This window comes from Cupressus sempervirens, chromosome 10, assembly GCF_028749045.1.
Source record: "Cupressus sempervirens isolate cs-2001-9-10 chromosome 10, ASM2874904v1, whole genome shotgun sequence".
Lineage (NCBI taxonomy): Eukaryota > Viridiplantae > Streptophyta > Pinopsida > Cupressales > Cupressaceae > Cupressus > Cupressus sempervirens.
This window is the reverse complement of record NC_143127.1, coordinates 538,215,812-538,227,421: the sequence shown is the minus strand read 5'-3', so window position 1 is coordinate 538,227,421 and position 11,610 is coordinate 538,215,812. Positions and strand designations below refer to the sequence as shown.

General features: G+C 33.2%; 1 pseudogene; it reads left to right on the top strand.

The window, feature by feature from the left end:
* The first annotated feature begins 3,299 nt into the window (after window positions 1–3,299).
* LOC149535024 (sucrose transport protein pseudogene) lies at window positions 3,300–5,943 on the top strand (annotated as a pseudogene).
* Window positions 5,944–11,610: the final 5,667 nt, after the last annotated feature.

The window sequence follows — 11,610 nt, the reverse complement described above, 5'->3', positions numbered from 1 at the left end:
TGGAAAATTTGGGCATTCACTATATCGCCACCGACAAGTCGCAAGTGTTTTTAGTTAGCGACTTGGCGAATTGTCAAATAAAATTAAACTCTGATGACACCACTTGCAAATATTTCCACGTACCTTTCTTCTTGAAAATCACTAGTCTGGGACATAGTACATGGTCAATAGATCTTCTTGCCAACACACTTTGTGGCACTGGACTCCACTTTTCAGTATCACACATAATTCTCTGATGGTCGCTACCTCACTATGCATAACATATGAGCATCTTGCCATAGTGAACATGCGACAACCATAGATTCAAATTAGATCAGACGGCAAGATTAAAACCCCTTTTTCAAAAGACTTAACAATGGCAATCAAGCAGACGGGAAAAGAATATTCGCTCCTTGTTGTTTGTTTATTTATTTATTTATTTTAAATTTTTGCACCAGGAAAAACTTAAAAGGACAAACCTAAGGCTTTTCACAGATTTTTCAAAGGTATCAAAATATACTATGCCAAAACCTAAAGCCTTATGACTTATCAGAAACTTCTCATCTGATTTTTTTTATGATCCTAAGAAAATTTGATTCGCAAAAAATCAGACCAACATATCTGATGTACTCATTAAACGATACTTTGTCCTCAATTAAGGGATCATTTTTGTACAATTTAATGTGAATAGCACACAAATTATATTGCACATTTATCTGCTAGATGTTGGGTACGTTGATTTGACATAATAAATTAGTGGTTGCTAGTTTTGACAGATTCAAACTTGTGAAAAAAATTCTAGAAAACATTTTTACTATCCAACATAGTTAACCTGAGAAACCAACAACTCCATGGATATATCCACACAACCTCTGTAAGTTTTTTATATGGATAGCTATGGGTATTTTGTTTAAATTTTCAAACTTAGTGCCATCGACTTAAGTAGTCCTTGATATGTTCTACTGATAAGTTAGTGAGTCACTATTGATATGTAAGACATGGAAACAAATAGATTCTTATTATGGGCTATCATATTTATTGCTTCTGGGCACTAACATACTGTAGATCTTTACTTTTGCATTAGAAACCTTGTGACTGTTAACCAGTACAAACTTAATAATTTTACTACTTGGATCAGTGGGATCAAGAATGCTTTTGAGCACAGATCTAGGTCATTTCTTGATTTCCAACTCTTCAGCTATTTTTTGTCAAATTTTCACATAACTCTTGTATCACTTCCAATCCTCCAGTAAAATTCCTGTTTACTTTGTGTTCTTGTGCTATAACTTTTTAAGCTAAGCCAAAACTTTTTGATCTTTGGGTTTTAGGCTTGCATGCTTATCTATTCAGTGGGATACATTATATGATCTTTTTCCTATTGACATGATGAATTTTGAAGAATGCATTGGTTTAGGTCTAGCCCTTTTTCTTACTTCATTCCTACATTTGTAGAAATGTTTCTTTCATACTGTTACTTGAATTTGTAATAGTAGCTTGGATAGTTATGGACATTTTAATCTGTAAAATATATACCCCCACTTGGGTCTACTCACCATGTCATCATTCTAGAAAGTTAATTTACAGCAAGGTAGTGCATTGTAACATTGTGAGGCCTTAGTTTTATTTGTTGTTTTAATATAGAATTGCAAATAGACAATAGCTTGGGAATAGTAAATAGTTTCTAGCTATTGCTTCCAAGTTCAATGACCCTTCTCATGTTTGTAGTTGTATCTAATTCCAAGCACTACCCCATAAACAATGATGTAATTTCCACATTTGAGCGGTATCTACCTTTTTCCATAAGATAGTCATCCCCCAACATAATGGACACTTTATGCACGATTTCATTTGTTTTGAGTTTCATTTTTAAAAATCTATTCTAGGAAACTTTTCCCAAAAATACAATCATTGCTTTTGTGGCCCAAAGAGAGAAATTTGCCAACATTGTCAGTGGAAAGGTGGTATTCACTAGCCACTTCCAAGCATCCAAAAGCACCTTTGAATGTGGTATCCCTTTTGACATCATAATTTCTTCCACACAAGATATCTACCACTCTGTAGAGGATTATGAGCGATGCATTTTTGAGTTTGTATTTGACTTGTGTACTTGCCTATTTTCTCACCAATCCTTGGCACTAATTTTCCTTAGGTCCATGAAGGTCATTGCATGCATGTGATCCTTTGACTCGATGGCCACATTAGAAAGTTGGGTTGCATCCATGCTTCCCTCTTTTTTTACCATAATATTTTGAAACTTTAGAATGTTGCAAGTAGACTTGAGAGGATCTCCATCACTTTGTTAATTCTCCAATAATACAATCTCCCCTAGGAAAAAATTTTTCATGATAAGAAAATGTCCTTCCAAATGCAATTTTACAATTGTGATGACTTTGGTAACTAGATCAGAGCACAACCTTAGCTTCTGCTATGTTATTGGCTCGAAGAATCAATTTCTGTGTATACAAATATGATGTATCTTCTTTCGAGCTTGCTATTCCTCATTGAATACTAGAGATTGTCAAAATCAAATGTGTTTAAGCTAGACTTGAGATTGCGTTGGATAATCTTGCCACACATCTCAGATTTAATTTTTGTGTTTTTTTGAAAATTATTTAGGATTGGGAAATAAAAACCCAATAATCTAAAAGAATGCTACAACAACACAATACCAACCATCCAATATTATTATTAATTAAGTGTGAACTTAGTCCCATCACAAATAAAGATACTCATTGTATTCAGGTGATGTTTCCATCTCTACCATCACCTATCATTATTTGCAGCAACTTACACATATTCATAAGGATCATATCACAAATCACACACATCGTGATTATAATGAGCACCTGTCTAATATACAAAAACTTGCTCATACACATCATAGGTACACAAGTTAATTAGGTTTCCATACATCACATACATAGTAAGTAGCTCCAATATACATCACAAAGACTATAGTGACCTGCTCACAAGTGAATCACAAGACATCATATATATATATATATATATATATATATATATATATATATATATATATATATATATATATATATATATATATATATATATATATATATATATATATATATATATATATATATATATATATATATATATATATATATATATATATATATATATATATATATATATATATATATATAATCTGGAATCATTAGGTTCATGCAATAGTTAATGTTATCGGCATCTCCGTCATTTGAAACCTCTTTTATAGTAATTGATTGTGAGTTTCATTGAAAAATTGCTGTTATTTGTCATACGAATACCAATTTTTTGGAGTTGGTGGGATTGTTTTAATCATGAATAGAAATTTTCGTTTGGGAAGAAAAGTGAAGAATGGAGTTCCTTTGAGAACTCTAGCAAGGTTGCATCAGTGGCAACAGGGATGCAATTTGGATGGGCTTTGCAGCTCTCCTTACTGACGCCATATGTGCAACTTTTAGGTATTTCTCATACATGGGCTAGTTATATATGGCTGTGTGGCCCTATTTCTGGCATGTTTGTGCAACCAAAAGTGAGGTATTATAGTGATAGATGTGAGTGCTCCCGGGGAAGAAGGAGGCCATTTATAGTTATGGGAGTATGCATTGTGGTAATGGCAGTTATGCTCATTGGATTTTCAGCAGATTTGGGATGTACATTTGGTGATTCAATCTCATACAGTCCAAGATCTATTACTATTTTTGTTTTAGGGTTTTGGCTCCTTGATCTTGCCAACAATATGCTTCAAGAGCCTTGCAGGGCAATCGTTGCAGATTTATCAGGTATGTCATGCTTATATTGTTTTGCTATTTTTCGCAATGGTATCTAGAAAGTTTATGTTTAAGATGATGGTTAAGGCCTTACTTACAACCTTTTTGAGCTACATTTCTTTTTCCCCTCTCTTTTTGTCAATGTCATCTTGTAGTATTGTTCAAGGTAATTGTTAACTTGCAGACATTTGTCCTATGTTGGTGTTAGCTCCAATCCCCCTTGAACATGACCATTTATAGAAAATTTCCAACAAAAAGTACCATGTATAAAACAACTCAAATGTTTAGAGAAAGAAACCTTTTTGATTAATGCAAAACTTTGACATTTCCCACCTCTCGAGGTTTTCAATCTTCAATGCCCAATGTTCAAGACTTTTCCATGAAGGGTTGTCTGGGAAAACCTCCTTAGCTTAGCCATGCAGAAAATAGACCTTGAAGGAAGTCTATGTTTATAGAATGTCTCTGTTAAGATCAGCCATTATAGGATGGTGAGGTGATTATTTTTTAATCTACATAGACTAATGTTTAGATTCATGAAACTATTACTATATTAATTTGCAATCAACTATATTTATTCCCTTCGAAGAAGTTTTACCTATGGGATATTTTTTATTTACCATTTACAAAGGGATGTACCAATTGCTTTTGCTTTCAAAAATTTTTTCAAGCAAAATATTTCGTTACCATAGCTCATCATAGGTCTTTGAAATTGTTTCCATACCACATTTAAAGAGGCTTTGGTTGAAGCCAATAATTTCCTATGGTTTATCATTAAAATTCATTAATGGTTATAGAGTTTTAAAATTTAGCTCTTGATGGTTGTAATTTGAATAATTATGCTCATAAAAGGCTATATCCCATTATCTTATGTCGAGCATTTCCTGTTAGGAGTGCATATTTCATCAAAGGCAGTGCTAGATAGGTTTGGATTTTTTATATTCTAGTGTGTACCCATTAAAGACTCCTATACTACAAATGCAATTTCTTTTCTCAATGGAGAGACTTGCCAAAAAGAACATCCATACTTGGTTTATATTTCATTGACTGTATCCCAGAAAGGTTTGATTTCTTTGCATTCCTTGGAGAAGGGACATTGTCCATAGGGAATTTCACTCCAAGGAAAAAGTTGTTCATTTTCATGGGCTAAGTAGTGCAAATTTTGAGGGAAGAATTCTGAATCTCCCTATCATTCAAGGACTCAATATAGTGTTTCCATGAGCAAATTTTGCTCTTCACAAATAGCCACAAGAAATTAAAACTAGGCAGCCATAAATGAACTCTAGATTGTATTCTCTTGCTAAATGAAGGACTTTAATTTGATGAATGAAACATTTTATTGAATTCTAGCACCTCTTGAAGCTCCACCCATATGTATTTGTAAATGCTTTTCCTCTGGTAGGAAAAAACCAGAGACGAACTAGGAGTGCCAATGCCTTTTTCTCACTATTTATGGTAGTAGGGAATGTGTATAAAATTCTATAGTAAATGGTATAAAATTCTTTCGTTCACAAGAACAGAGGCCTGTGGTGTTAGCTGTGCTAATGTAAAGTTTGCATTTTTTATAGCAATAATCATCTTAGTGGCTGCTACCGTTCTCAGTGTAACAACCACCCCTGAAAAAAGATGGTCAAAGGCTTAAGCAGAAGCAAAAGCAAGGGCAAAGGAAATGGGAGGTAAAATTCATAATCCAGTTGATGAAAATGATGAAGATGATGAGGAGCAGAAGGCTAATGAAGCAACCTAGGAGACATTCAAATGGGAGCTATTTAGTGCTTTCAGAGATCTCCCTTCTCCAATGTTGTATTTACTTATTGTAACTACACTGACATGGCTTGCGTGGTTCCCCTTCTTACTCTTTAACACAGATTGGATGGGTCAAGAAGTTTATAATGGAAAGCCTTTTGGTCCTGAACCTCTTCCAATTTTATATGATGAAGGTGTCAGATTAGGATCATTTGACCTAATGCTAAATTCAATAATGCTAGGAGCAACTTCTTTGATGATAGAAACTATGGCTCGCAGGACAGGCCCTAAATTATTATGGGCAATTGTAAAATTCATTCTATGCTTTTTGCTTGCATGTACTATTATCATCACCAAACTTGCTAAAAATCATGAATCTGTACCTCCTCATAGTTATTTTAAAATTCCAGCTTTGGTTGTTTTTTCAGCCCTTCACTACTACATTTAACATCATTTTTCGACCAAAAATTTCAACCATCAACTAAATAAATTTAGTGTGGTTGAAATGTAAAGGAAAAAATTTCATTTTCTTACATATAAGACCCGTTTTGGTCAAAATTTTGACCAACACAAGGCTTATACATCTGCAAAGTTAAAAAAACATTTACCCTTTTACGTATTTTGCACTCGATTTCATTTGACATTTTTGGAGCATTTTCGCATGGTTATCTCTGCATTTTCACATGGTTTTCTCTGAGCCCAGTTTCATTTCAGGTTTTCTCCACCCACTTGATTAATGATGCATGCTAGCCCTGGGAATAATATGAAAGGGGGCCCTGCATTTGCATCAATATAGGGGGCAAAATAGTAGTTTGAAACTCTCGATATTGTCTTTCTTTCATTCTTCCTGTTGTGCTTGACTTCAAAAACTCTTCCATTCACGACCTCCAATCACACCTGCATCTCCGGTGGTTGAGGAGAGGGATTTCTCTTCGAGCATATTTCCATAGATACATGTGTATTTTTGTTGTAATATTTTATGATAACATTGAAGATGGAAGTGAATACTATTACTATCATTATTATTATTTATGCCAAAGTTCAGCCATTATTGTGTAATATAAATGGGAAAGTCTCCACTCAAGTGTTTTTTCTCAGTGATGTTTTGATGATAAGTGTTAAAAAGAGTCTACTTGCAAAAAGAATGTAATGTACTTGTTGTTTCATTTTATTGAAAGTGTGTAGATGCAAATTTATCATTTGGAATGTTGGTCTATTGTAACAACTATTATACTTTTTGTTAGTAATGAAAGAAAAGAAAGGAAATGTATATGCAGAAGCTGTAGTTGTAAAAGCTTAGAAGAAATAATAATGACAAATTTTTTTTTTTATAAATATAGTTGTGTTGGTATCATATTTTTCTTGTATTTTTGTTTTAATAATACATAATTATATTGTATCATTTAGACAATAGTTTCATATTAAAAAAAAAAACAACAAGAAAAAAAATTGAGTGTGTTTCTCTCTTCAACTCTAGAACATTCAACTTAAACATCAACACATAAAGATAATAATTTGAAATTTTGTGTGTTTAGTGCTTGGAGTTTTACCCTCAATACCTAGGCCATGTGGGCTATAAAGCATGATATTCATGTGATTCTATGTTAGATGATGATGATGATAATGAATAATCACCATCTACTACTAGCTCATGTAGTGATAAAAGGTCTTCAATGCACATCTAACTACAAGTATGCCATGGAAAACTTGTGATGGAGATGACTCCTCAAACTAATAGACTATCATGGAATTTTTTTGATGAAGATGACACCTAAAAATACTGGACTATCTTCAAAAACTTATGATGAAGATGGCACCTAAATTTACTAGACTATAATTGAATTGATGTACTTTGGATCCTTCACCGAAAGTCTCTGTCATTTTGTTAGAAGATGATTTATCTTCTAGTTCAACCAAAAGAATCTCTCTCCTATATTTCAACATTACATTTAATTTTTGCATTGAAATTAGGTCTTTCCTACAAGGGTTTCCATTTGGATGAATAACAAACTATCATGGAAAAATTGTGACGAAGATGCCACCTACAACTATTAGACTATCATAGAAAAATTGTGATGAAGATGACATTAAAAACTATTGGACCATCATGTGTACAAGTCACAAAATGATCTCAACATATGAAATTAAGTGTACTACATAGGATAGTGATGACTAAATTTCCATGCCCTCAAATTTGGTGGTTGTAGCATTTATACCAATTTCATTTGTGGGATACACACTCTTGATAATTTAGTTAGCCTTGCGACTAAGGTCGATGGGGAATGTTGACACATGCAACCTGAGCATGAGTTTGAATTTGGTATTTCCTTGGGGATATTTACTTATTTGCCAAATAGAAGGTATCATCTCCATTTTGTCTGTCATGATAAGTTGTCACAAGTTTTTTGAATGAATTTATTTTCTTATGTGTATTTCTTCTCATAGAATGAACTTAGTAGAATGAAGCTGAACATGTGAATTCTTGATGACCTGGTTCAAGAATATTGTGTATATAGAGGCCTTGTACATTCTAGTATAATTTCTCCCTCATATAAGGTCACTTATGGATTCAGGAAAATGCAAGATGCATTTTCAAAGGGTGTATTTTGTTAGTTTTGAGACACCAATAATTATTGAAATAAATAATTTATCCTCAGCAAGATATTACTTCAAATTGTCATAATCTATGACTTTTGTTGACAGGTTTAGACATCTCTCTCACAAGTAGATCATTGGAGCTAATTATAGATGATACCAATCCAGATAATACATGCTCAAAGGAATTTTCTACTATTAACATTAGGAGTGGATAAGAGTAGGTAGTTATTAAAACCATTTCAAATGACATGGTGATGTATGAACTCCCATTAAATTTCTCACATAAGCATGATTAAGATGTTGAATTGAGATCTCCAATCGAACATGTTCATGGTAGTGAAGCTTGCAGCTCCAATAAGACTTTTCATACTGATAAATTAGGAGTACATCTAGAAAATCATCCTAGGTGGAAAGGGAGACATAATGAGAGTGAATCACAAGGGAATTTAATGGTGGATTCTACCAAACAAAGAGATCATGCTTATCATTTCCTCTAGCAATTCTTACATAAAACATCATTAAAATAATTGTTCCCTTTGACAGCGTCAAAGAGTGTATATATACAATATTTTTGAAGTTGTTTTGTGTTGAATGAACCTTTTGTGATCAAGTCTTGTAAATATCTTGGTTGGTACAACTGCAAATTTCTTACTGGCTTTGTACTAGTACCCAAGATTAATATTGGTGACATTAGTAGAATTCCAAGTTTTTCTCTTGTATTCCTATTAATTGTACTTGATTGTTGAATATGTTAAAGAAGAAACAAATTCCAGTTAATTTATAGACTGGAATTGAGCTAAATTTCTTGATGTATTTTTTAAATGTTGAGATGCATATACTAAGAATTTTTTGTTGCTGTAGGCCAAGCCACAGCTGATAGACAGGTCAAAGCTTCCAACTATTGTGGATCCTGTGATTATAGAGTTGCTGAACTTGAAATATCTTCAGCAAGTAAGTTGCATGCAAAATATTTCTTTTGAAGGGAATTGACATTATTTTTAAAAATACATTCAGTTTATACAATTTTACTCATGTTTTGGTGGATAAAAACGTAACATTCTTCCACATTTCTTGCCCATTTTATTTCATATCTGAAATAAGACATAATCTTGCCATTTTCCAATAGCTAAATGTCTTTAACTATGATTGGAATTTGGCATAAAATGTATTTTTAAGGTTAGATTGTCAGCTAGTTCTGGTTGATCACCATTTAAAAATTAGAGGTGTTAATCCTTTCATTGAAGAGAAAATTTATAGTGCACTACATATCATCACACTTACCCAAAAAAGTTGAGCCAAACATTTGATTATCTAGATTGAAAGTCATTGTCCACTTCATAATCTTAGCAAGAAGAACACCATAAGTGCTTTTGAACCAAGTATTTATGATGAAGCAAGAAGGAAAGAAAAATGAAAAAATGTGTTGAGTCGAGAGATAGACATTGGAAAGAAAGCCATTGATTATAAAAAGTATTAAGATCAAGTTTAAAAATAATGTTTTAATTGACAAGCATAAAGCAAGATTAGTAGCTAAAGAGCAACAAATTTTCCTTGTACATCCATGCACTATCTCCATGATTCCATGTTTGGTCCTTAGCCTCTTTGCAATAACCACATGATTGATGATTTCCAAATAGTGCCAACATACTATGTGGAAAGACCCTTTCTAGATCATATTTCAATGCAACAATTTATCAAATGATGGTGCTTTGAGGGGACAATGATCATCTTCAACCGTATGACTTTGGCTCATTGCTTCAAATTTATTAGAGGATATAGAAACTTACTGACTATAAACAACAGGTATGTTCTTAGAAAAAAAACCCATTGTAAACAATAGGTATGGACTTAATGCATATTTCATGAGTTGTGGTTCATAAAAACCCATTCTCATCAGCTTGAATTATTTGTTTAATACCCAATGCATTGAGGTGATGCTTACAATTTGAATTCATAACAACTATTTCTCATCAACTTAAATTGTTTGTTTAGTACCCATTGCATTGACATGACACTTACAAGGTTGAAGTATTGCAACTTCCTAGAAGGTCTGCCTACTCAATTCCATGATGATCCAACTTTCCTTGATCCTTGGGAGAATGATGCAGGAGCATCAAGGTCAAGGTTGAAGGCATGAGAAGACATTAAGGTCTCAAGATAACTAACATGACCATGTTAGAACAATTGATGTAGTAAGTCCCTGTGAAAGTCCTTTTTGATATGTTTGTAATCATTTTAGTTACATTTGAAAACATTAATTAACAAAAACCATATGTGCAAATATAAACATTAATCACAACATGTCCAATTTATTTGTAGGTATATTTTCCTATGAAGAAAGACCATGCCTGACAATATGAACCCAGAACAAAATAATGAGACAATGGCTGCATTGTGGGCTCGGTTTCAAAAAAAACTTGATAAATGTTATTGTCCTTGCAAAAAGTGTAAGGGCTTAAAGAATCGAAGAATTCTAATCATGACAGCCTAGAGTCATTGTAGGAAATATGGTCATGTTGAAGGGGGCCATGATTTTCGTCCATTGCTAAATGTGGATTTCCTATTGGAGGAACATGGAGGTGTGAATATCCAAGCTGAGGATAACACTCCCATGGAAGAAGATGATAATGTGCTAGAGCACATGATTGAAGAAGATGGTATTGAGGCAAGTGATGAAGAGGCTCACAATAATGGTACTAGCGAATTTGATAATAATGATGAAGATGGTCTTGATATACCTTTACTTGAGAAGGCACACAAACCCTTATACAAAGGCTCCCAAATAACTCTACTGTCAGCTATAGTGTTGTTCGTGAGCTTAAAGGTTATGAATAGTATATCCAATGTAGAAATGTCATGTATGCTAAGGTATCTCATTTTTGTCATCTTCAATGTTAGCATACAATTACTATTCATTATATTAACAATGCATATTTGTTGTTGTAGGTTGATTAGTGAGTTTTTGTTACCACCATCAAATATTTTGCCTCATTCATACCGAGAATTATCTAACATTATGGATCAGATTGGAATGAAGTATCAGACAATACATGCATGTCCCAATGATCACATTCTATATCATAAACAACATGAATTTGCAATAGAATGCCCTGATTGTCATGTTAGTAGATATCAGTCAGATTAGATAACAAAAAAAGTGCCTCACAAGGTTCTTTGGTACATTCCCATTATTCTACATCTTGAACGGTTATTCAGGTGAACTAGCTTGGCACAATTTATGGATTACCATGCACGCAATAGAAGTCAGGATGACATTATGCGAATGCCTGCCGATGGTTCTGCATTTAAAGAGATAGAAGAAACATGGTCACACTTTAAAGAAGAACCTCATAATCTGAAACTTTCATTGGCGGCAGATGGTGTCAATCCATATAGAGATATGAGATCTGTTTACTCAGTATGGCCTATTTTTGTTATTAACAATAACATTCCTCCTTGGATGTCCATAAAGAGGGAGCACATAGTGTTGTTAATGATTGTACTAGGTATTTTTTAT